Source organism: Ischnura elegans, chromosome 5, assembly GCF_921293095.1.
Source record: "Ischnura elegans chromosome 5, ioIscEleg1.1, whole genome shotgun sequence".
Taxonomy (NCBI): domain Eukaryota; kingdom Metazoa; phylum Arthropoda; class Insecta; order Odonata; family Coenagrionidae; genus Ischnura; species Ischnura elegans.
The window spans coordinates 12302213-12329393 of NC_060250.1; the positions used below are offsets into that span (position 1 = coordinate 12302213).

The window sequence follows — 27181 nt, forward strand, 5'->3', positions numbered from 1 at the left end:
TGCCAAGAATTGTTCACAGAATCATTTCAACAGCCCATAGACGTAGATAGGATTGAATTCGGAGGGAAAAATTCGTCTAAACCCACCAATGGAGCGTGAATCTTGCCAGCTCATTTTTTAATAATAATGGAATGAGGATGACGGCCTCCCTCACCAGAGCCATTGCATGGATGTGGTGAATATTTCCCACTCAGTTTTACGCAATGAATTTCTTAGTGAAAAAGTGCTGTGCTCCAAACTGTGTTAACACGGCTAACTCAAGAAACTTCTCCTGTTCAGATAATTAAAGCACTTGGTTTGCCAATGTTTGGCATTCAAATTTCAGGATATGCCGGAAACTCAAGAGGCAAGTCTATATAAGCTTGTATATCTTTTATTCAATGTCAACTCATAATTTCCGCTTTATTATTGGTTAAAAATAGAGAACTTTTAGAAATCACATTCATCGTTTCAGCCGTAAATACTCGTGTTAAATTTGAATTATGGGTGCCGCAAATTTTTTCGTACCTTTCGGTGTACAATAAAAATACAGAGAGAAAAGAATATTAAAAAGCGAAGAAGAAAGAATATGTCGTGGAATATTTGAAAACAAGATTTCGACTGAATGAAATCAAGCACGCAAAAAATATTCTGACACGTTTTGTGCGAAGAATGTTTTCTCGAAATACCTGAGAAAGTGGAATCAAAGCTTGAGGACAGATGAGCATTTCAAGATGTTCAAAAGCTGGTTGCAGAAGGAAATGAAATTCCCTCCAGAAGCATATAAATATCTCCCTCTCGCATCTAGTGAGTGCAAATGATTACCGTGCATGCACAGTCGGCAAATATACGCGGTGTATAAAAATAATTACTCATTAATCTCAATCATCATATTTTTAAAAGTGAAGTTTTAATTCAGGATTTCATTCCAGACAAGATGAAATTACGTATAAATATAAAATTATGATCAATAAGTAAGAAATATTGGACCCGTTTCCATAATTTTGAAATATCTACGAATAAATGCTTTATGTGTATGAAATGTAATTATTAATGTGATTTGTAATTTTCACGACAGGTATCGATGAAAGACTTATTCATAGACTTTCAGTGATATTAAAATCTCTATCCTGCGGCTATGAGATAAATAATGAAGCCTTCAGCCAGTATTGCATTGAAATAGCTGAGCTGTGTATCGATTATGGTTGGTATTATATTCTGCTCATGGTACATAAAGTGCTGATACATGGAACAGCAATTTCCAAAGAATCCTTTCTAACAATTGAAATTTTAACGGAGGAATAATTGGAGGCCAGGAACATAGACGTGAGGAAATTCCGAGAGCATTATACAAGAAAATACCCAAGAATGTTAAATTATGAAGATATCTTTCGAAGACTCCTTTAAATATCTGAATCATACATTTTAATTACATCAGGAGTTACAAAAAAAACGAGGCCAGCCTATCAGGTGAGGTGAAAATTTGCTAATTTTAAGTGATTCGCAGAGCGACAATGAGTCCGATGGGGTGACATTGGACGACGATTATTTTTAAATTTGTTCTTTGTGATAAATGAAAGCAATTTTATTGCAATTCGAACAATATTTTCCTCAATGTTCTTAATATCAGTCATTTTATTTCATCTTATGTGACTTATCAAATACATGGAAGCCAAAAATGAGTGAGTGTGAGTATTTTTTTCCGATTTTGGTATCTTACCAACTATGCTGATGGTCGCGGGTTCGAATCTCACCAATTTCATGTCGTAAATTCTATAATGGGTTTTAACAACAATTTATGCATCTTTTACATTAAAATTATACTATTTTAAGCTCTCCATGAACACCAAGTTATCGCCAATCGCAATGACATCTATATCGAGATTTTCTAAAAATTGTTTAAATAATAACAGCTCAAATAATGATAAAATGAAGAGAAATCGTAAAAATAATGCCAAAATCAGATTCAGACGATCAAAATCAGTAAGAGACATCCAATTTGGTTGCTGTTTTAGCTAAAATTGCGACGTTATTAATTTTGGCCAGGTTTTTTCGATTTGGGACCACTGTGCGCCAGAACCTACATCGGATGAAGCAGCGGCCGGGACTAGTCATAATAGCAGTGACGACGAAGATGAAAGTGAGGAAGTAATTTCACCAAATAAAAAAGAAGTATTCGCTGCCCTCCACACATTAAGATATTTTGATCTAGCTAACGATTTAGATCCCCAATTTAATTCCCATTTATGCAAGTGAGAAACCATGGTGGAAGCAGCGATGGAGAAGGGCAAAAAGCAAAAAAATAACGGATTTTTCTGGGCAATATCTTTTCGTGTATATATTAGCCTTCCTGAATAAACAACTTAAATATCTTAAGTATTGGGCTCTATTTACCACCATCTTATTTTTCAGGCTACTCGTAATGAAGAAGCACTTCTAACTCTAACCATGAACTTTCTTCTCGCGCACCTCCCCGTTCTCCCATGCCGAGAGATCTTTCTTTCCAAGTCTTTGTTTACTCCCTCCTGCGGCCTTCTGCAGATCTTGCTGACACCCACCTTACGCAGCCCACACCCCTCCCCTTCCCCTGCATTTCCCATTCACTCCCTCCCTAAGGTGACTGAGCTTGAGTGCGTCGTAAAAAAATACGCCCCCCAAACGTAGACTGAGGCAGAGCTGAAGGCCCTTTCCCCACCCTTCTTTCTCCTGCCCCTTCACCCCTCGTTATATGCTGACCACACTTCTTTCCTCATTCCACTCTTATTCAACCCCCCCCCCCCCCCCACTGGGAAAGTTCTCTGACAGTGGAGAAGGTAATGGTTCATCTTTACCTGCAACGGGGGTAAGTTTTTAACCGGAGAGAGGCTGAAGAAGTATCTTCCACTATCGGGGAAATGGTGCCGTGCTTATAATTGTCTCTCTTCTTCTCTGCTGACTTTTCAATTTAAATTATTTTCTTTGCTCTTTCAACACTATATTTATTTACGATTATGGCGCAACTATTTTTTAGTGCTAAAACTTAGAAAATTTTTTCTCTATGTCAATGATCCTTTGCATAACTTTCTAAACGGCGGAGAAAGGAACACGAAAACTAAATGAGGTGAAGGTACAAGTTTTTGCGTGTCATTTTAGGGAATTCCGGCAAGTGAACCAATACTTCACACACGTTGAGAAATGATGAAACGTCTCTTGTAGGAAAACAATCAATGTGGATAATAAGGTTCTCTCTTTACTTCTCTGATAATGGAAGATGTTTCTCCTGTCGTTTTCCGGTTGGAACCTTGCTCCTGTCGGCATAAAATAAGAGAGACATACTATGTATATGAACATAGCACTTCACACCCAGCATGAAGAATATGGTCCTGATGAAGAATAAAGTCTTTCATAGCAACGTCTGCAAAGATGATGGAGCACAGTAGCCGGACGGAGAACTCAAACAGAATTTACTTCAAATATTCGCCAGAACATAATCATATCCTACGTAATTTATGATCGAAACTGAATCTCAATGAAAATAACTAATTGAAAAGATAGCACATTCAGCTGAAAATACGGAGTAACTCGAAATATTAACTTACGAAGGTTATTTTGGAAACGGGTTAAGGCCCTCGTTATTCTTTTTTTTTCTCATCACTGAGCGATAGAGGGCGACATAAATGGCGGTTAGGCCCTCAGAGTATGTTTAGGCCGGCTGCCGCTAATATTTCCGTGGGTGCTGGAAACAAATATCTATCTTACGCTTACTTAATAGTTTCTATTCGCTCCTAACCACAAATTTATAACATTAAATTCTTATAATTAACTTTGCAATTCATTATCTGATTACGTTTTCTAAACAGGTCGGGAATTTCTGATAGTTGATATTGAAGTATGTACAAGAAATGAGAAATTTATGGTGGTATAATTATTTAACGATCTTTCACTGCATAAATCGATAACAAAAAGCCTTTACTAAGAATTCTACCGTGAATAACCACCGAAAACATTTAAATAAGGCCACTAAAGAAAAAAAAGGGCGGAAGAAACAAAAGCGAACATTTTTTCGTGACTTATGAAAAAGGTTTGAAATTACGAAACTTGATTTTACGAAGTGCCAATTTTCCGGTCCCACTGACTTCGTATAATCGAGAGAGTACTGTATTTAGTAATTCTATCATAAGAGTCACTTAATTTTCTAGAATCCATGATACACTCAGTTCAGTTCAACAACTTTTGATTGTATTAGCAAAATGCAGATGAAATTGAAATATTTTATGCAATATGAAAACATAGCGTGAAGAGTGTATGACAAACATGGAAACAACCACTGCTGCATTGAAGTATGTTACTGAGGTACACACAAATAATTTGGAGCCTCTATCGAACATAATAAGCAGATTTTCCATTACGAAATAAAATAAAAATGAGACATAAAAATTAAGTATCACTTGGCACAAAAAATTTCTCCTGATTGATTGTAGTTGTTTTATTTGAAGGCACATCAGCGAAACATACACTAGGATTACCATGATAACCAAGAAAACCTCGAAGAGTAAGGCCTTGATGATTCAAGTTTGTCTCACGCTCGTCATAAGCTTAGTTAACATGACAAATTCAGCACAGCCCTTCTTTAAAACTATAAAATTAACAAATACATACATGAAGTACAAACACTCCATGAGGTGAAAAATTTCACCTGAAAGCATCACAAATATTGGGAATATGACAATAAACATAAATGGTCCCGACATCACTTAAGTTGATTCATCATCCAGCAAATAACAACACAAAAACTTTGAGGCAGACCCTTGCCTCAGCAATCACCACCATTGTGATCATATTATCGCTCAAACTATCCAGTAACGTAAATAGCTGATTCCCATAACAGGATTTAAAGTAATTAGAAAAATTGTTTGAAAGAACCTTCATGAAGCACAAAAAAGGGAAGAGGATAAAGGCAGAAAATAACACTAGATGAGTTGCTTCAACTGTAAGTCAAAATCACTTCAATCATGACAAAAGTTAGATCCAAAAACAGGGGTTTCCATCAAAATGGACATTATCCAAAAGGGAATCTATAGTTTAACTGACCATTAAGTAAGGAGGAAATATTTATTGCAGGAACAGTGAAAATAATGATCTCACTTGAATAATTTACGCTAGTATTTGACGGGATAGACTATTTAAGGATTTCAAATTGGCATTATTGCAAAGCTAATCATAGATACCCCCTTTATTATCATCAATGCATGATAGAGACAACCGCACTGTTATTATTTTTCAACCCATAAATGAATAACTGACACATAATATGTACCCCTATGACGCAACCATATGAGTTCAAAGCTAATATCCCTTCCTCCCAATAAAGATTGAGAAATTAAATAAAAAGTCTTTCCTTGCAGTAAAATAATTATCATCACAGACTAACATATGTCCTTTTAATTATTAATCTCTTCAAAATTTTCCTTTTAAATGCATTGAACATATTTTTTAAAACTAATAAAAAGTTTCAACTAAAAGTGCACCTTTATTTGAGCAAGAAATCAAAATGGTCATCGCCTCTACCACAAGAATCCCTCCCTCTCTTTGGATGGTACTTCAATAACCCTCGGCTTCTCAATGATTCTCGCTGTTCTCATGCCTTTCTCCACAATTCCAATGATCCATGCTTGGTAGCCTTCTGCTGCTTCTATTTCTTTGCAATACTCTGCAGCCTGCTCCCTGGGCAAGCATATCAGCAGACCACCTAAAAATAAGATAGCATTATGGAAATTTGTTCGTTCACATTTTACCACTGTTCTCAAGGCCACCTTGGATATTTATGCAATTGCTAACATCAGTGATTTGAATCCTGAATATTTAGTCTCATCACCCAAGCAAGAGTATTTTAGATGGCATCGATAATTACTGGTCATTTAAATGTATAAAAGAGGATGTCTCTTTGTCTGTACATTATGCATGATTCCACAGATTGCAACCAGAGTGCACTGGTGCATCTCATTTTCCTGAACCCCATAGTGCTACTTTCGGTTGCACCCGACTGGTCCTTTGTGTAGTTTTCTCATTACCTTCTGTCACATTACGTACAATTTCTGCTGTTTTGCCATCCTGCCGGATAGGCAAACCTCTTGACTCACTCAAAGGGAAACATAACTTAAAGGATACTACACTTAACTATGGGTAATTCTATGACTACATTTAGCGTAGTGGAACAGTGAATTTCAGTAAAAACACAACCATTCTACCCGCTCCTGCAGTGCAAGTTAGCACACAAGGTCTTGACTAATTAATTACATAAGCAATAAATTTTATCTAAAACATTAAAATTACATAGGAGCGAAATTGGGTGGCCCTACCAGGAGCGTACGCTCCTGGTAGGGCCACCCAAGCCAGACAGGTCGAAGTGTAGGGGACTGACTAAGTGTAGCCCACTGGTCCTCCAGGTTGGGGGTTATGCGACAGGCCGGTAACCTGCCCATGTAAAACCTTCTTTAACTCATAAGCTTCACAGAGAGCCTCGGAACAGGTTAGGATTCAACAGACGACGACTAGGCAAAAGTAAGAACATGAATACGGGTATAACGGATATATTAAACATAGCCACATGGAATGTACAAGGCTTAGGCAATCACGAGTTAGAACTTAACAACACCCTTAAAGGATACAAAGTGAATATGGCGGTCATCACTGAAACAAAGAAGAAACTCAAAGGGACAAAAGACTTGGAAGATTACGTAATGATATACAGTGGAGTTGATCAGAATAAAAGAGCATGTTGTGGAGTGAGTGTTTTAATAGACAAAAAATGGAAAAATAATATCAGGGAATACACTTTCATAAACGAAAGAATAATAACTGTGCGACTCAAATTTGATAGGGGTTATTTAACAATACTTGGAACATATGCACCTGAAGATGGGAAAAAGGAAGAAACGGAGATTTTCTATGAGCAACTGCAAAAAGAAATAGGGAAGTTAAATAACAGGGACTACTTAATAATAGCTTGTGATCTTAATGCTAGAATAGGGTAGTTTCCTTCATCAAAGAAAACGAAAGGCATTGATTGCGATTCGTTACCCACCATTACTGTATTCATAATACACAAATTATTTGGTTTTTGAAATACCGGTTTAGACGAATGGCAAGGGTCAAATTTTATCCTCATTTGAAAAAGGCCAGATTGGCGCCCATGCGATTCCACTCCACGTGACGTCACAGGGACCTAGTTTCTACACGAGAGGATAGGAGTTATACATCGTCTGAGGTTACCAATGCATGCATGAGGCACAGAGCTCAGGGAAACATGTCTTAATAATCACCTATTAAAACTGGCTAAGGTCGGAAAGTTTTCTTCGTTTGATAAGGTATTAATAAACCTTTTTTAAGCCAAGCGCTACCAGCCAGCAAGGTACTCAGCTACCCGCTAGCATCCTGCATCCTATCAGCGCTCAGAGCCTCGATCAAGGTCACCTCACAAGGTGGGAGGGGGAACCAGAAATGCGTCGCACGGACTTTTTCCCATCATTCCTACTTACGCGTCGCGTTTTCGCGCGCTTGAAAATTTTCACTTTTCATTTAATCGCGAAAAATAGATATCGTCATTTAAAAATCTAAAAGCGTGAAATACGTACTCCAGGAGTAATAATCTTTCGATTTAGGCAATAAAAAAATAATAGGAAACCACCCTATTGGGAAAGAGCCAATTCCACAATTGATTGGAGTACATTGAGAAGACCTTCTGAACCAAAATGGAAGTAAATTAAGAGAATTTATAACTTTCAACGAATTAAAAGTGAAAAACACATTTTTCAAGAAAAAAGATATCAATAAATTCACCTGGTCAGCCAGGGGTCAACGATCCCTAATTGATTACATAATTGTAAACCGAAAATTTTCCTCAAGGATAACAGATACACATGTATACAGAGGAGCAAATATATGCACCGATCATTTCCTTGTTAAGGCAAAAATACAACTATGGGCAAGGTGGAAAAAGCAAAATACGGAAAAGAAACAATGTCAAGTAAAGAAAATCTTCAAAACATACCTTTTGAAGGAGAGTAGTATTCGAAAACTGTACTTACACAGGATTACACAACTGCTCGAACAGATAAAACCAGAACATGACATCAATAAGGAATGTGAAAATCTTAAGAAAGCTATTTTACAAATAGCTAATGAAGTTTTGGGCACCAGAAATAAAAATAAACGGAAAAGGGGTTTAAAAATCTGGAACGAAGAGATAGCACAGGCCATCGAAAATAAAAACAAAGTATACAGAGAATACCTACAGAGAAAAGCAGAGGAAACGAAAGAAAAATATCACAGGGTCAGAAACCGCACGAAAGCAATAATAAAGAATGCACATATGATATCATGGGATAGATTTATAAGTGGAGTAGAAGATGATATTCATGGTAGGTAAGAAATAGCATATAAACTGATGAAACAGCTCAACAAAGTAGAGAAAGATACTGCTCAACTAAATGTTATACCGAAGGAAGAATGGATAGAACACTATAGGAGATTATGGTATGATCTAACATTAGATGGTACGATCAGCACTCCAGAGGAAACAATAGGAGTAGACCCGTAGACCCTATTGACTTGAAAGAACTAGAGTATGCTCTGAATAAGACAAAAAATAGGAAAGCTGCTGGCATACATGGAATTGAATCAGAGCTAATAAAATATGGAGGTAGATCCCTACAAATAAGAATCCTCCATCTATACAACATGTGTTGGAAAAAGCTTGAAATCCTGAAGGATTGGAATGTGGCTAAGGTTGTTTCATTGTTTAAAAAAGGAAAAAGAAATAATCCAGAGAATTACAGAGGTATAAGTCTACTAAATACTGCATATAAAATTTACAGTAGAATAATAAATACTAGACTACAAGCTATCTCTGATACCATTTTATTAGAAGAACAGGCTGGATTTAGGAAAGGAAGATCTTGCATTGACGATGTTTTTACTTTAAAACAAATCATTCAAAAACGAAGAGAGTTCAATCTGGAAACGCATCTGGCATTCATAGACTTTGAAAAGGCATTCGATCGTGTAAATAGAGAAATTTTATGGTCAGTTGTGCAGAAAAGAGGGTTTCCTAGACATCTGATAAAAGCTTCCCAGAGTCTATACAGAGACACCAGAATTGTAATTGACACAGGGAAACAGTTCACCCAAGAAATTATCATTAACCGAGGAGTTAGACAGGGTTGCAACCTATCCCCAACCTTGTTTAATCCATATATAGATGACGTTCTAAGAATGTGGAAAGAGAATAATGTATCACCAGGCATAAAAATAGGACCATCTCAATATTTAAATACAATGCTGTTTGCTGACGATCGGGTTATAACACAAGATAAAGAGGACAAACTCCAGATGGCAGTACACAGACTACACGAGTTGAGCAAGCTATACAACCTGAGAATTTCAAAAACCAAAACAAAGACTATGGCATTTTTAGGAAGCAACCCGATAAGAACAAAAATTGTTATTGAGGATCAAGTCCTGGAGCAAGTGTCGCACTTCCAGTACTTAGGATGCGACATAACATATGACGAGGAAAAAGATATTATAAATAAGGTTAACACTTTCCAGAGAATATGTGGCACTATTAGAAGAACTCTAAAGAACAAAACAAGAAAAGAAACACAAATAAAATTTTACAAAGTGATGGCAATCCCTACTGTACTCTACGGATCAGAATGTTGGGTACCGAAAAAGAAGGAATTAAGGCAGATAGAATCGTCTGAAATGAAATTTTTAAGATCAGTAAAAGGCTGCACAATCTATATATATAAAAGAAAGTCGAAAATCGTGTTAGTTAGAACACTTATAGCTCGAGAACGGTTGCACCGATTTCAATGAGATTTGGTTCTTTGGATTCGTCTCAGGCGGGGTTAACATATAGGCTATTAAAAAAAGGATGATTTCACAAAAAAATTCATCTCTTTCCTATGGGCATGCTTTTAGGAGTTATAGTAACACAACAATTGATAAGTCGGTCAAAACTACAAATTAAATAATTTGTTTTGTTTTTACCACTTTAATAACTGAATTTAGTAACAATTTAACATTTTAATTACTAAATATATTCAAAATATTAATTAAATTGAAATTACATTTTTTAAATTTAATTCGAGCTGATTGTAAGCCCAGCCGTGGCCCAGCTCAAGTTGACACTTCACTACTGTGTTTGTAAACAAATCTCCAAGCAATTGTTGACAAACGGTAATGTCCGTGTTCCTGACGAGGAATCGAGTAGTTTTAACTCATTTCCTTGGAATGATTGCAAATTAGTTTCAGTGAGCTCATCAACAAAGAGTTCCAGAATATGATTGATCACCAAAAGAATCAAAGATGGTTGATTTAGCGAGCAAGAACGAAGATGTGGATGACTAAAACGAGGTAAATTCAAATAGTTCGTACTCTGCATGGATTCGAATCTTTTAAATGTGTAACAAACGAAGACGAAATCACCAACTATCTTTCTGAATATTTTAAGTCCTTGGACGTACCTGGCTTACCAAGGCACGATTTACAGAAAAATGTAGTTTCTGTGCTCATGATCTTTCGAAGCCTAAACCAACCATAACTATCCAACGGAACGTGTTTGATCATTAAAAAAATTGGTGATGAATGTGATTCACGCAACTTTACTCAAAGGAAAATTCAAAGGTTAGGAAGTCCTCATTCCGTAGATTCCATGATCTCAACTCATATGCCCTTTTGAGCTTAAACGTATTCAATTTACAATTCGTGTTAGATTCGTGATAACGATTAAAAAATCGCATGGTCATTCTTTCAGTTTTTGTGTTGTTTGTGCTCATGTGCTAATGAAAACCCATGATTTTCTCATGGTCAATTTAGCGTGCTATGTTCACGAGTCGATAAACCATCCTCTGTATTTCTTCCTTCGCTTCAAGTGCGTAGCTAGGATAGAAGGTTTTGGGCGCAGCTAATACCACGGGTCTGTAGGGTATAGAAAACTCGCTAAGGTAAGCGGGAAGTGTGGGGGCACTTCCCCCAGAAATTTTTTAAGATAAATTGTTCAAAATAGTGGGTTTTGTGGCTGTGTGAAAAGTTAAATATGTTTTGATTGTTAGTCATCCGTCCCCCTAATATTAATAACAAAATCTTTCATAAAAAAATTCTCTAAGCTCTTGGGGGGGGGGGTTTATCCCCCAAAGCCTCCCCTCGCTGAGTCACTGCTTTGCTTCGCTATATTTATTTAGCTTCATCCGCTTCATCTTGCGCCTGATAACAAAACAAAAACTGTTGTTTCTCAGAAGGTGCTTGACGCAAGACATTAAACCCGAATGTGTAGGGCTCACCGTGGTGCGTTTACGCATGCAGTACGTTTACGCAGTGCATTTCAAATCGCAGTGCAATCATTACGCAGTGCCAATTTCTTAAGCTAAAACATAAGAAAATTCATTGGAAAAAATCCTTGTAAACGTGCTCCGATTCACCCTATGTAGATTCAATAAAGAAAATGTCTTTCTGACAAGCAATTTTGGTACTCATTTACTTACGTATTTTTATTGAATTTATATCCTTATTTTATAATAATAAATTAAACATGATTAAAAACGATACAGCCGCTATTGATTTATAAATGGTGTAAGTAAACTGTAAGTTCATTGATTGTTAGGCGGTACGAAGTTCGCCGGGTCAGCTAGTATTGGATAAAATAAGAAACACTCAAATAAGAGATGAACTGGGTGTCCAAGCAGTCACTGACAAACTAAAAGACTACAAACATAGAAGGAAGGAACATTTACTTCGAATGCCAAATGAAAGAATTCCAAAGCAAGCAATGGAATATCAACCATTTGGCAAGAGAAGTATAGGAAGACCAAGGAAAAGATGGTGATGTGGAGCCGGAACAGGCTTAGTAGCCTAATCCTGGAAGGAAGAAGAAGAAGAAGAAGAAGAAGATTTTTTTTAAGAATAATTAACTAATGCTTGCATGATGGTAACAAATTGCAGATAATATCAATGAGGCAACATAATGAGATGTGAAAAATACAAATAAAATCATTATTACCTAATGAAAAAAAAACCCTCACAGTTGGACGATTGTTAAGTGGTTTTCCGAAGGCCTCACCCAGGATTCCAAACCCTGACAGATCACCAACCAAATGCATTACCCACTAGGCTGCCATGCTCCCCAATACATAATTATACAGTGAAGTTTACTAGGTTTCGTGAAATTTACACAGAAAATTCATGTTTAGGTATTTCTTCCGCAAAATGTTGATCTGACCCCTGAGTGAGAAACCCTATAATGTGAGATATTGGAGTTGGTTGCGAAATAAATTCAGCCATCTACCACTCAGATCATATTAATTCTACGTAAAAAGCAGAAAAAACTGCAGCAAATTTGACATGAGGTAAGCATTTGATGGACATAATGTAGCATGCATCATCCATTACTACATGTGAATGTGCACGTAAGTATTGAGAGTGGGTCTAAAGGCTGAGCTATGTGTGAGCATCGCATGTCCCTCCAAACTGACCCCTAGGAGATGATGTGTGGGATGTTGATGAGAGGGTTTTTGACCTTTCCCAGGGGGTAGATTAAAGGGACATGCCGAGTTGGACCGGCTGCTGATTGACCAAGTGACTACAGCCAAGAGAGGTTACAGCCAGAGGCTGTGGAACGTTTCATATATCTCTGTAAATGTCACCATTCATGGGTAAGAGTGGTTCCTCATTTCCGGACTTATTTCTTCCCTCCGAAAGGATGCATTTTATGGCTAGTATCTCATTCTAAGATGAGCCAAAGACAACAATGGACCAGACATTCTACATAAGAGTGCATATATGCATATCAATGACTGCTATGGTATTTAACACATTTAATCAGCCAAATTCCTAGCATAGCTGCACTCAGATGCCTTGTTTTTATAAAGATAATGAGGAAAAAAATTCTCTTTTTGGTTAAGGATGAGACGTTAATTTTGTGAAGTTATATGTTGATGATATTGTCGTCTTAAGAGCAACCATGGTAGAAAATAAAAGTACATTTTTTTGTGCACTTTGGTACATATAACAATTCAAAAAGTGATCTTTGCTTTCCTGATATATCACCAATGGGTGAAGCAGCAAATCCGCACCTTGAATGACTGCTCCACCACATGGATGCGCCACTTCGGTGGTCCTTATTTCGAATAAGTTTTTGAATTTCTTTAGGGATGCCACCCAGATTTGTTCGATTTTGTTAGAATTAGATAAATCGTGAAAATTATTCTTGCTATCGGATACCAGGAAAACGTGTCACATCACAGTTAAATTTTAGAAATTTTGGTATTTTTGGGTGTTTTTCGGACATAACTGAAGATGAAGTCACTCTCGGATTATTCTATCACTTTTCTGTTTTTTACACAACTCATTAGGCATTTGTAGTATATCACCTCATACATGTTTCATTTCTGACCTTTGTTTCCTTAGATGTCACACCAAGAATGAGCGTGCACCATCCCAGGCAGACATTTTGGGTGACATACAGATTGCATACGCTCAGAATTTGTTGCTTATTGTCACACATCGCAAAACCATAAAATTCCTTACATTAACTTTACACCTCATCAATATAACCTTGAATGCTATAATTGTCACAGTTAATGGCCAAAATGGGTTTAGTGGCAGTGATTTATTCTCCATAGCTCCCTCTCATGTCTAGATTGGGAATACACATGCAAACTAGGGTGGTCCGTATTTCTAATGGCATTGAGGAAACCTTCAAACCCATTTTATATATGATAAAATTATGATTTTTTGTGATGTAATAAAAAGATATTTTTCACCATAATTCTTAGTCTCTGATAATAGTACCCTACAAGTGAAAAAGATGTTACCTAATTTAAAAACTGACAAAATTATCTTGGGTACAAATAAGACAAAATATCTAATGAAATAAGTGAAATATAGAACATCTTACCAGAAGTTTCAGGGGATAGCCCTTGGTGAAGCCTCAGAGATGATCCACAGGTTTTAGCCACAAGAGCCATTTTGGCTATCACTGGTAGATTATGGATAACAAAAGACACTTCACTAGTCTGATGACGAGCCAAGTTCTCAGCATGACCAAGTAAACCAAATCCAGTGACATCGGTTACACCATGGGCTTGATATTTGTGCAATAACAGAGCAGCTGAAAATGATGATGAAAAATAATGAAGCACATGCATAATCACAATGACTTATTAAAAAATTTAACCACCACAGAAGTTTTTTTCTCTTTTTCAGATTTTAATTTCATTTACTTGGGGCAATATTCTTATTCGACCCTACATATTCATCCCTACATAACAAGAGCCCCTACATGCGTTCTCAGTCGACCCTACATAAGTGGTGGGGGGTGATTCAGTCATCAAGTTCTTTGAATTTCTTCCAGTTCATCATATTTTGAATAACTAACGTCTTTTCACATCATTGCACTGTTTCCACTGCACTGGTTTGAATGGTTTGGCATGTTTTAACAACAGTGTTCAATGTGGATATTGGAATTCCAAGGGCTCTGGCAAGAGAAATGTGTGAACATTACCTGCGGATCATCCATTCCTGAAATTTTTATTTTGTCTTCTAGTGACAAAATTTTCCGCTTTCATTTGTGGGACATTTTTTTGTTCACATTATCTGACATTGTCACGGTAAAAAATCAGAGAAAAAGTGATTTCGTATGGAATAACTTAAAAATTAATGGCAGAACGTCATAATGTAAGAGGAGAATAAAACTAAGTGTGTAGATCATCATGAAAATGACTAAGAATACAAACTTAGTGTCCAATTATGTACAGTAGACTCCCAATTATCCTAATGGCTAATGATGGGGAGAGACGGCATGAATAATCGGAAAACACGGATAACCCAAACTTTCACATAATCGTCTTGTAATGTTCATAATTTACCTAAAACAAACAAAATATTATTATTTATGCAGGTACTCTGTTATTTTAGGGGGCTTCCCAGACTCGATGAGAGCTTTCTTCGCCAGTTCGCAATCTTGTTAGCTGCGATAACATGGTTGTACTTGTATTATTACTGCTCCATGTAAGGCCAGGTTTCACACAGCCACACATCGGAGGCTGTGAGATCACAGATACAATAACGTGTTTTGCACGAATGCTTCAAAACCACTGCTCGACATCGGAAACTACACTGTCAGGCACTACGCCACCTAGTCACATCTCGCACAAGTTGCCTGGGTTGTAACTGCTGTGGGACGTGTATCCGTGATAACGGAGCACGGATGTGCACCGCAAGGCTTGGAAAACAGGATCATGGTGCTCCCGTGAATGCAGCTAGCATGCGATCGCTTCCGTTTTACGAAGGGGATTCTAATGGAAATAACAAGCCCGGTGTATCGTAGCATTAATGCAGTAATTCCGGTGATTTAGCATCCGATTTTATTTTTTTATAAAGATCATGGAAAAATTGAGCGAGAGAGAAAAATCATGCACAGATAATCTGCAGCCCGGATAATAGGAAGTCTGCTGTATTCCAGAACATAATGCTTACCAGTAAAGTAGAATTATTCACAGGCAGAATTTGTGACATTTTCATCAAGTTACAATGATTTCCACATATTCACAGAGTTATGTCTTCCCTGCATTTACACTTATGATACATTAAAAAGTCCACCGTTTATGCTAGGCCACCAAAAGGAACATGGTGGATTATGCACCACTACCAAATAAGAAACGAAATGGAAATAGGCGGATAGTTTGGAAAAATTAGCAAGCAGAAACTTTTGAATTATAGTAACTTTTCTTACATATTATGCATATCATCCCTTCATTTCAGTTAAATACAGCCACATTCTTCCCAGAATACAATATTATGATGGCAGATAGATATCCTTAATGATTTTACCACATAATTGCCAGTCATAACATAATATATAAGGCATTTGGGGAACCAATACAACCAGTAAATTGTTATAGTTTTACCTGATTTACCCATTGAATTTAGGACAAATAAGAAAAGTTACTATTCAAAAGTCTTCTGCTAGCTAATTTTTTCAAACTATCTGCCAATTTCCATTTCATTTCTTGTTTGGTAGTGTTGCATAATCCATAGGGACCTAGATTTTTCGTCAAATAAAAATTAGGAATTTCGTCAAATAAATTCTCAGATTTCGTCATAAAAATTCGTCAAATAAAATGGGGAAAAATTCGATTTTTCCAGGATATGAAAACTGATTTTGCTGTTGATTCCTATATTTTTTAGGTAATTTTATGGCCTGTATTTCTATCACTTTAATTTCATCTTCACTAAGACCAGAGAAATATTCCGCTCCAGAATTACCACAGTTCAATATTTCCTCTGTTTTTGAAAAGTGAACAATATCATTAATATGGTCAGCTATATAAAATGTTGATCTAAACCACGATGACCATCTAGTTATCACTGACATAGGGAATAATGTCACTTCTGTATCACTGTACTTTTCACTCAAGAATGTTTTAAACAGATGTCTACTCTTTCTTGCATTTAGGAAAAGTGATTTTGCCTTCGAGACTGCATCATTCACTTCTGATAAGTGCTTCATGAAAACATTACACAATAAATTCAGTTTATGATCCCAGCATTGAATAATTATAACATGATCCCCAAGAATGACCCTAAGGGTATTAAAAGTTTTGGCCATGTAGCGAGCAGAATCTGAAACAAAGGCAACAACATTATCGAAGTGGATGTCATACAGTTTAAGACTGTCCAGTATTGCTCGGCTACACGATTTGGCATCTGCTCTTTCTAAATAGTGCACTCCTCCAACAAGCTGGTCATATTTTTCACTTAAATCCATAATTTTGAAGAGTACCACAAAAACACACGAGCCTTCTCTGTCTGTGGTCTCATCACATAGAACAACTATATTTTTGCGAAAAACTATACTTTTACTATATTTTTACCTATACTTTTAATATATTTTTACTATATTTTTCAACTATATTTTTACCCGAAAGTCTTTGTTTATTTAGCTCCTTCTTTTCTTCAGACAATAAAGGAACATACTTCTCCCCCATCTGCTGTACACACGGCATATCACCAGCTCCTTCAATGAATTCATTAATGAACCCTTTAACATACTCATTCTGAGTTTTCTCTAAAGGGATATTGGCCCTCAAAAAAGTTTCCACTATTTTTCTACCGAAATATTCCTTTGCATTCCTCCTTTTTTCAACATTTGCAAAAGATGTTGGTAAACTGGCCTGAACTTTGGTACCCACTGATTTTTCTCAAAGTTTGCAGTGTTTCTCCCCACTTATATGATTCTTAATTGTATCTACGCGCTCCCAAATCACTGGTACATTACAATATTTACAAATTAACTTGGAAGAGTCACTCGTGTACAAGCCTTCACGTTTAAAGTCACTGGCACGTGAACGAACATTTACAACTTTCGGCATTTTGATAGCGTGGCCGTGGAATAGTAGTAATCGTATGCGTGACCTTGGGCCGCTCCGTCGCTGCGTAGCAGTCGTTTATTTTAGAGTTTCTGCTGCGCTCGCCCGCCAGGTACGAACTACGCTCAGTAATTCGATTTTTTAATACAAAAAAGGTTTCTCTGATAGATACTCATCGCCAGTTAGTGGAATTGAGAAGTGTATGAACATAAAAAAAACCTGCAGAAATGATTTCGGGGGTTTGATATAGTACTGATTATTTTAAACATCAACTTACACGTTTCCTTGTTTCTAGTGATGGTTCGGTTCCATTCCTCGATTCTTCGATTCCTCGATTCTCGACCAAGAACCGGAATCAAAAACGAGTACTTGCCTAGGTGAAAAATCGATTCCGATACCAGTAGTACTTCAAACAACAAAATATACGACCACGTTTCCAACAGTAATTCGAATTTTTGCGCCACGTAATCGTAATAACAAAACACATATCTTCTAGGGATGGGTGAGTACTCGAAAATTCAAGTCAATCGAGTAGTTGGTACTCGACTCTAACGTTTCGAGTAGCATTACGAATGTCGAGTCGAGTAGTTAAGGTTACAGAGCTTTCGAGGCTAGTAGGTCCAGCAATCTGCCGACAGGAAGCGCTATCATGAAACTCATGTAATAATGCAATTTTTAAAGCCGATAAGCCATTCTAATGCCTTGGCCTGGTAGTTTCAGCTTGACGAATATACTATAGTTGTCGACGTGGGCGCCGAATACCTTTACGCCAGCGGCGGCGGCCGATCGTCTTCCTACCCGGCGCACACTGGTCCGAAATCGGAAAAAGCTGGAATAAAGTCCAAAATGACCTTTATGGGGATAGAGACTTGAAACTCAGCGTAAATACTCATAAATCATTACCAGATATAGATATAAATGCCATTTTACATAAATACGACCCTTTAGTGAGATACAGAGGCCCAAACATGACCAATTTTTCAATGCCACGCGAGATATCGTTTTTCCTCAAAAAATCTTTGAATTTATCCAAGTGGTTTTGCGTTGGTATGAGTTTTATGGAATAAAAAACGCAAAATTCCTTTGATCTGGTGCTTTGCCTATACTTTCAATGACTTTTGAAGATTTTGGCTCTCATCTGTCTGGTTTTACAACGCAAAATGGCTGACCCGTTTCTCACGTGAAATTTGACATAAAGTAGACATTATCTTTCGTTTACGAAAAATATAACTCGGAAAATTTGAACCACAATATAAAGTAGGGATTTCTAAAGAGTACTAATTAGAAATCTTGGAAAAAAAGTTTGCAGCGAAGGAAATAAGAGCGAATTTTCAATCGCCCGTCGAGGCTGTGCTACACGCCGCAGAACTCTAAGGCTCGGTAACTGAGGCCGATTTTTCAAGTTTTTTAAAACATTAGTCTTGAAAATCGTCATTTAAAGCATTGATAATCGTCTTCATTGACTTAAAACACTAAAATGAGGATGTTAAAAAGGATTATGTATAGATCGACTAGAACATTTAGCGCATTACTCGAGTGAAAATACTAAGGATTGGATATTTTTCGGAACCATCCCACGCATAAGAAATATACCTCGAGTATTGAAGTAAAGTGAAGATATTTAGTCAGCATGCTTAAGAGAGAGAAAAATGAACTGTTTCCGCGAAAGACAAAAACTGATACCCTTTTTCCCTTTCCACCTTCGCCGAGGTGAGTTGCGCGGAAGGGGGAGTTTTCACACCACAAGGCTCTTTTAGCCTTTTTTTTACTGCGTCCGTCCAATGTGATATTCATTAGTAGCGTTTAGTTTCTTTCTTGAACTTAAAAAAGCAAGAGATTTTAAGGTTGATTAAATGACGTGAGAAGTATAGAATTTTTTGGCTCTACAAAACTAAAGTTTAGTTCTATAGTTCGTTTGCTTCGTCCACTTGAATTCCATGGAGATTCAAGTTCCAAAAAAATCGTTGATATTATTTTTAATAAAAATTCCAAAGTCTCAGAAATCTTGCAATTTTGGTAGGAAAGTACTTGCCCAATCACACAAGTGTGTAGCAAAAGGCAATTTTCTGCAGGCAGTAATACTGTAACATGGAGACGTCAAAACCTGCTGGCTGAGCATTTAGAATAATTGTTTTTTCTGCTTGAGAATTTGAAAGGGGCAAATATTACATGATTCATATACGTAGTATGTAATCTTTGTTATAGCTATGAAAATTTATGTACTCAGGGCTCTCCCTTGTAGTTTGGATACATAAATATGAGTGCCAATGTTCTAAAGTAATACCCATCATGTAACACCACTTTGCAGGTATGTTCTGTTTTGAAATTTAACTATTATATTTTAATTACATAGTGCTGATATGAAAGATGCTTTTGTCAACTGACTCTTTCACAGAGTAATATTTTTAAGTGGTTTTCTTGTTGCCTGGAATTAAGTGATATTTTTCTTGGAGCCAATGGCACCAGAATCGATGGAATCGGTATCGGTAGAATCGGAATCGAAATGTCAGAATTGGAATCGGGATCGGAATCGATAAAATTTTGGAATCGACCCATCACTACTTGTTTCAAATCAAGATATTTCTTGATTAATTGCCCGAAACAAGAAATTTCGCGTTTTTTCACAGACATCAAGGAATTTCGCGTTTTTTCACAAAAATCAAGGAATTTCGCGAATTTTCGCGACCGCGAAAATTCTAGGTCCCTAATATTCCACCATGTTCCTTCTGGTGGCCTAGCATAAACGGTGGACTTTTTAGTGTATCATAAGCGTAAATACAGGGAAGACACAACTCTGTGGATATGTGGAAATCATTGTAACTTAATGAAAATGTCGCAAATTGTGGGAAAACGTAAATTGTGGGGCGTAAAAGCGAGGTTTTACCGTATTGCAATTATCCACCAATGTGCAAATTCTATAATACCTGTTAATTTCAGATTGTTAAATTTCAATAACTTATCTTCTTTTAGTTCATGTTATCATGATACACAAATCTAAGACCAGCTTGAAATCAATTCAAATCTTTTAGTTTTAAATCTGTAAAAAGGTTTACCCTTTAAATATAATTTATTTTAACAAATAAAATACACTGAAATTATGGTGAAAGAGAATTAGGGAATCACTGAAAAAGAAATGAAGAGTGCAATACTATAAATAACTTTGATTATAAACAGCAATTATAACACACAAAAGAATGATTCATTTAAAATTTAAATCATTGAATAATACCCCTATCAGACACTACAAGATACCAAGATTACTTTTACCACAACTTTGCATATATTGAGACCAATACAGAACAATGAAATCAGAAAAAAGAAAATATATCCAGCAGGCTCATTATTTTCCCATCATGCCTGAAGCAGGTCCTTCGCCCACGAGGGTCCTCAAAGGGTAATTTATTATCCTGCTTTACACCCAGCAATGGTGGCACAGTTTTTTCCTTTATTGTTTTCTTCCTGTATTAAAAGTGTTAAATCGAAGTTTCTTTGTATGCAATAAATTTTAATATGGCATCTGCTTGAAAAAATTTAAATAAATAAAAGAGCAAACATGTGCTGATTACTTGTTGTGCTTCTCTGAAGACCATTCTCCCTTGTGCTGCCATCATTGACGGACCAAAAGGGCATAACATTTCGCACAATCACCCTCAATAGATTGCCATTCAAAAAAATAAAGTACCTGGATGAGGTAAAGGTATGCACACTGGCCCACTCAGTCATTGATCACCTGGAGGGCATATATGTCTAAAATGTGCTTAGAAACCGTGTTGTGTTAGTTCTAACTGTGAGTCATGGAAGAATACAACTCAGAATGAAAAATAACATTTGAATGACATGGAATCGAGAAGTTCGGTCTGGAAAAGAGATTGATGCAGCTGAGAAACAACTCAACTCATATTCAATTTCTAGAGTCCTGTAGTTTGCTGTTAAGTTTCGACAGAGGAATGACACATCCAGTAAAGGCTAACTTTTGCTATGAACCGCGAAGCCGATTTTATTGGTAATCCTAATTCATGATTATTGCCATTTTTTCTGTAAACTGATATTAACATCAAATATGCTTCGTGCGATACATATTCCGAACATAAACCTTGAGTTCAGCAAGAGATTCAATAATACATACAGCACCTAGCCTATTAATATTGCTCATAAATGAGCACTACATCATTAGTTTACCCTCACACAAAATGTCCTCTGAAAGAGATAAAAAAAACTATATTTACCAGTTTGGTTGAGTCGAGCCATGGAGGACATGGCTCTAGCATACGCAAGCTTGCAATCTTTTTCAGTGATAACAGAACGAAGTCGTCCCCAGCGCTCGCCTTGGGCATGGAACCATTGGTAGGTCAACGTTGCCACAGTGGTTCCTAGAGGTTTGGTCAGCACAAGGACGTCACCCACTGCAGCATTCCCAGGCCTAGCAAAGAAGATAAAAAACATCAAAGCAAATAAATATATAAGACCCTTACTTTTGGAATGTTTTCAAAATCCAAGCTATTTCATCATTTGATTTCTCCAAGAGCAATGAGTACCTAATAATATTGAAGGAAGTGCATTCCCTGTTTCGTTGAAAATTTAATTACCTGAAACACTCATTCCATTCATAAGCCATATGAGAAATATATGCCTTGACTGGAATGGTCAATTTTCCGACCTAAAATTCCTATTACACAGAAGACTCTCATTAATACCAACATTGTTACTACGAAGTTCTCGTTATTACAAAGCAAATCGTTGGTCCCGACAAAAAGGCCTATCCAATCCATAGTAAAAGAAATGTTACTATGAAATTTTCACTATTACGAATTTACGAACCTCAGTCCTGATCCCAATGGTTACAAAACGAACTTTATTACGAAGTTCAACACAATAGCTACAGCATTTAGGTGGATATACACTGCGCTACGTTGTCATCATTGATCTACGTTTAAGCTCACTTCTTTTATTGGGCCCAAGAGCATCATTTTATGGTTCTTTCTTCAGTAGGAGATACTTCAATATGCACGCAACATCATATATACATAATTTTTATTTATTTATTTGCCCAGAGATTGATAACAGCATTGTGCATCAATACAAGGCACGTCAATGAATTACACAAAGTGCATGAACAAGATAATATAAAATACATGGTACATGCATGGTAAAATACATATTAAAAAATGGTATATATAACTAAAATTAATCACTCATTCCACTCCTTTAAAAATTTGAATCAAAAAATTCTTTTAAAGAGTAAAACATTTTGGAGTGGAAAAAGTTCAACGCCTTTTTCCTAAATACTGCGGTACCTATCTTAATTTTGAGGTCCTGGGGTAAATGATTGTAAATATTTAACCCCATGGACATTAGTCCATGCTTTGCAATAGTAGTCCTAACAAAATTTGGGTGAAAATCCTTATGCTTTCTGGTATTATAGTTATGAATCCTATCATTCATCACATAGTCTACTAGATTTTTTTGGACAGACACACAAACAGCATACATATAAAAACTAGGAATTGGCAGTAACCGAAGTCTCTTAAACGGCGGGAGACATGGTGTATGCACTGAAACGTGGCACTTAAGTCTTATTACATGTTTTTGTAACTTGAAGATAATGTCTGCATGGGGAGAGGAACCCCAAAACAGGATGCTAAACATCACTTGCGTATAAAATTCACCATATTAAATGTCTAGCAGTACTTCAGGACTTACTGTCCTCCTTATGCTTCTTCTAAGAAAGCATAATGAGCTTAGCTTACTACGAAGTTTGTTTATGTGTTCATCCCAAGAAATGGTATGGGTCAATTTTAGTCCAAGAAATTGTGTACTGAGGATTTGCGGGATACAGTTACCATCAACGTCCACGGAAATCGGAGCAGCGGCTTTGTTCTTAGTGGTGAAGTGTATTAGACCAGACTTGTTGGCATTCAGTATTAGTTATTTTGGAGGCACCAATCAGACAATAAATTTGTGACACGGTCCGCCCTCTGTGATAGGATATTAACCGAAGGTGCTGATAAAATAATATGTACTGGTATCGTCTGCGCATAACACAGGTTCTGCTCCTGGCACTGATTTCACTATTTCAGGTAGATCATTAATATATATCAAAAACAAAATTGGGCCAAGAATGGAGCCCTGGGGAATGCCAATGGTGACTGCTTTTTCGGGGGAGACAAACTGAGAGCCATTTTTTGACAAGACAACATGTTGGCTGCGTTCACTCAAATAAGATTTTATCCACAAGTAGGGAATACCTCTTAACCCGTAACTTTTTAATTTATTCAAAAGTACTTGGTGGTTTACTAGGTCAAACGCTTTTGAGAAATCAAAAAATAAGCCTAGTGTCTCAATTTTATTATCTAGGTTGGATAGAATTTGGTTCACCAAGAAGTAAGTGGCCGTGGATGTAATCTTGATTTTCTGAACCCATTCTGAGAGGTATGGAGAAGGTTGTTTTTTTTCAAGGTATGAAATCAGCCGGGCATAGAAAACTTTTTCAAATACCTTTCCAATTTGGTTCAATAGAGAAATAGGCCTGTATGAATTCATTTCTTGCTTAGAGCCTTTACCTTTATAGATAGGTATGACTTTGGCAATTTTGAGAGCATTAGGGAATATCCCAAGTATTAATGACTCATTAATAAGAAATAATATATGGTTACTGATAGTAAGGATTGACTTCTTTATAACTGTTGCTGGAATACCGTCTAAACCTAATACCTAATAAGCTTCATACCTGTGGAATTATGGTAACCCACTCATAAACTCTCGTAAATTGGACGTACAGTTACTCCTCTTCCTACTCCTTGATTTACGAACTCTCAGAGATACGAACATTAGAAAAATTCAAGTACGCCCAAAATTTCAAATCTGGCACCTTTGGAGTTTGCCAATGCGACACGAGGTGGCATAGAGGAACTCACACTTTGGGCTTAATCTGAACGAAGTATCATTTAACCAGTTGTGAAGTCGGGAACTGTTCAGTGTTTCGCCCATTCTTTCTTCTTGTGAGTTAACGTACGATTGTTATGCAGTGTTGCATTCTGCAGGATAAGCACTCTCCTCGATGCCTTGTATAGGTTTATCAACTTACCAGCAAAGTCTCGGAACACATCTTCATATATTGAGGTCTCTCACATAAATTAATCGTGTATTTTATACACTTGACTCTGAAAATTATAAGAGCGGGAGATAGAAGAGAGGAAATTTTGACAAAGTATGTTTTTCTTCCTTTCGATGATTCCTTACAGAAACGTTCATACGAACCTCCGGTTTTTCAGTCCGGTGATTTTTCTTAATAACGAGGGTCTAATGTAATAATTGATGCAAAACACCCAATATTATAAGAGTTTATTTAAGCTATAGGAAGACAAATAAATTTTTAGCTCCTGGGCTGAAAAAAATAATAGGTAACAAACTGAACCTGAACCCTATAATGTGCAATTAATTGTTACCAACCCTGCCATGGAGGGAAAACTAAAGCCACTTTAACGCATGGTTTGCTATCAACATAGCATTGGTTCTAAAGAAATTAATTACTTTATGGTTTCCTAATATTAATGCACAAGGAACTAGCAAAATTTTCGTCCAATGCTTCCAACCAATAAAATTCCGTGAGGATTCCAACAAACTCACATGATGATTTCTCCTTCAGCACACACGGAAGATGCAACTCCACCGATGGTGCACCATGGATTCATAACAGTCTGCCCACCAGTTATTTTGACCCCAGCCAAGTGAGCAGCATCCTAAAAACAAGATGGAAAAATAATACAAAGTAATGACAGACATTTCTATCCAACAAATATAGGTTGTTTATGGGAAGCATTTACCCATGCAAGTATGCGGCTGGATAAGATCTCGGATTGACGAACTAAATGCCAAATGGAGCTTTTTCATTTAAGTATAAGGGGACTAGCCACGGTGATAACTTCACAGAGTCACCCTCAATGGACAAATTGAGCACAAAATCCACAGAGAAAAAAGCGTTCACCTTAACAGGTATTAGAATCCGGATCCCCTGGATACTACCTTGTCCAGTTTAGACCTCAAATTTCCACAGGGGAGAATGACGCCTCCTTAGCTTAACTGGCTAAAGTACTCGACCGGAAATTGGGGGATCCAGGTTTGAATCCCGGTCAAGGCGAATGATTTTTCTCTGTGGATTTCGCACAAGGGGCTATTTCCTTGATATGCAATTGAGTTATTTTCGGTGTACACATGGTGAATATGTTTAACTATCTAACCACAGAGGTAAATGCATCAGGTAAACACGAATTTAGATTCTTGATAGTTATGCACTTATGAGATGCCTTAAGGTCCCTTTTATCAATGAAAGTCATGACCTATTAAGTTTCTTCATGTTAAGATGCAGGATTCGAGGATTTCAAATTTATTTGCTGGTCTTAATCACAAAATGCGAGCATGATATTCAAAATAAAGCTTTGGAGGAATGAGAAAGAAACTGATCCATACGAAATTATGATTACAATGTCAGCAGGTGAAAATGAAAACAAACGTAAGAAAACAGGTAGCCAAATTGCAGAGTGACCAACTCCACATGAAATAACTCTGAGACTTGAAAGTTATACTACTAGTACCACTCACAAGTAGAGTAGGGTATAATCAGCAGAACATGGTAGAGCGTAAAAAGGTACACTCACTATCACCGATTTCATCATTTCATTTCGTTTGTTTAATTGCTCTACTAACATCAACTACTTGCAAATTACATTTGAGAGTATCTGATGTACAACATGAGAAACTTTAATGACAAAATATAAAATAGAATACCGATGCAGATATCATAGCGATATGTTAATGCTAATAATCCATTTTCCCTCTTCCCAAACAAGTGACTGAACAAATTTTTCCATGCATGAGGTATATTCTCATTGTTATTTGAAACTAATATAAAGAACCACCTACCCTAAAGCCGCTCATCATCAATGGAATCACGGCATCTCTCTCCTTCTCCGTCATTTTGGTGGACACCCCAAGTATCATTAGCATATTGTCAATCTGGGTAACTCCCAATGCATACACATCGCTGAGAACGTTGGCACACGCAATCTTCCCTAAATTATAAAACATATAAATAAACAAAAGGAAATAATTGACCATTAAATACAAATCACACACTAAGTCAACAGTTCCCTTACCCATTATGTAAGGATCGTCAATAAGGGGATAGAAGAAATCAACAGTTTGAACCAGGAATAAACCTGGGTGTCTAAGTGGTGTGACGGAAGAATCTAGCCCAATACCTGGAAAAGAATGATCAAAGATACAAAAACTAAATTTGAATCCAAAATCGATTATAACACACAATTGTGCCATAAGAATCACTTCATGAGCGACAGAATCCATCAAGTTGCATCATACCTATCCCCTTTTCCCCACCGGCAGTTTCTGAAGCATCGGCTTCAATCCCCTCCAGCAGTTTCAACAAAACTGCCTGGGGGACCTTACAGCCTCATCCACGCAGATCAGCAAATTTTGTTAACCGAAAATCTGCTGGAAGATCATGTGAGACTGGATCGAAAGGTTGGTGTTCACCCCAAAGGCGTTCGTCGGCCACCAAAGATATTTCTACTTGCTTAGAGGCTTCAACGGGTACTTGAACAGTTTCAATCAGCTGCGGCTCGCCCATTATTACAAACAAAAATATTCACCAATTGGAATATACTTTAACGCATTACAACAACACTAGCTTGCTCCTAAATTCACACAGATTAGCACACGTCCTGTACAATAATCACCGGCATCCGACCTTGACCATCTCGACCGGTGTGATCTCTCGA

The 27181-nt window shown here is 36.9% G+C and overlaps 1 pseudogene; it reads right to left on the reverse strand.

Moving 5' to 3' along the window:
* Positions 1-4429: 4429 nt before the first annotated feature.
* LOC124158497 lies at positions 4430-27181 on the reverse strand (annotated as a pseudogene).